Source organism: Manis pentadactyla, chromosome 2 (genome assembly GCF_030020395.1).
Source record: "Manis pentadactyla isolate mManPen7 chromosome 2, mManPen7.hap1, whole genome shotgun sequence".
In the NCBI taxonomy this organism is placed as follows: domain Eukaryota; kingdom Metazoa; phylum Chordata; class Mammalia; order Pholidota; family Manidae; genus Manis; species Manis pentadactyla.
This window is the reverse complement of record NC_080020.1, coordinates 77,173,182-77,174,266: the sequence shown is the minus strand read 5'-3', so window position 1 is coordinate 77,174,266 and position 1,085 is coordinate 77,173,182. Positions and strand designations below refer to the sequence as shown.

The window sequence follows — 1,085 nt, the reverse complement described above, 5'->3', positions numbered from 1 at the left end:
ATTCTACAGGGAAGTTGCTCACTCTAACTGAAGTCTAGCATGATTGGTCCCAAAATAACCACAGCCATATGCCAAGTGAAATTTCCCATCAACATGAATGTCTTGCCTGTTTCCACAGTTCCAGACAAGGGTTGCTTCAAATCTATTCACCACCCACTCCATCCCTCTACAGGTTAGAACAAACTGACTTACTTTTCTTTAGTTGTTCCTTCTAACCTTTCCTTCTTACCTGGCTAATAAGTTTGTGGCCCGTATTTCATGGCTGACTTAGCAAAGTTTAGATCTACTCAGCTTGCAGTTTTAAAGAGATTTTTGATCCAAAGTGATTAACTTCTTTTTATACATGGAAATTTCCTGAATTTCTAGGTGAGTAACACAGAAGAGAGGAGGAAAGAGAGGAGGTAAGGGGGAGAAAGATGATTACTTGGAAGGTGTCTGCTGTGAGGCATCTCTGGTTCTGCCTTTGAACACTTCACCTCCCTCTAACCTAATGACCCTTTTACTAGGGGCTTAGAAAAGGCCTCAGGTCTTCTTCCATTATTTATCTAATGATTCAGAGTTTATTTAAAAAGAAAGGATCAGTTTACCTATAACATGTTGTGATCAAAAATTAAACTAGAATCAAGAGGACAAAAGTTTGCTAATTCACTTTGATTTATAGGATGGTGAGAATGTACTAAGCCTTAAGCCAAGTGAGTATCAGGATACCAACCATTCTCATCCATTAAAAGTGCATTTGCTGATGGCACTGAGTTTAAATGAAGGTCCCACTGTGCTTACTTTGGCAGCATATATACTAAAATTGGAATGACACAAAGGTTAGCATGGCCCCTGTGTAAGGATGACATACAAATGTGTGAAGTGGTCCATATTTTAAAAAAGAAAGAATAGAGACTCCACTGATTTTTATATTCATGACCCCCAAGCATGCTAAAATATGTAGTCAGTTTCTTCCTGTCACTGGTATTTATTTATTTTCCAAAAGCAGTGTTTTATTTCTTGTCCTTTACTATTACAAAATAAAATAACATTTCCCATGTTTTCAGAACATTCTATGATGATTCATGGTGTCACCAATCCTCAGA

At 37.5% G+C, this 1,085-nt stretch overlaps 1 non-coding gene across 1 annotated transcript; it reads left to right on the top strand.

Annotated features, from left to right (window-relative positions):
• Positions 1-772: 772 nt before the first annotated feature.
• On the top strand, positions 773-876 carry LOC118926824 (U6 spliceosomal RNA). Its single transcript, XR_005030625.1, has one exon. It is a non-coding gene; the product is annotated as a U6 spliceosomal RNA (small nuclear RNA).
• Positions 877-1,085: the final 209 nt, after the last annotated feature.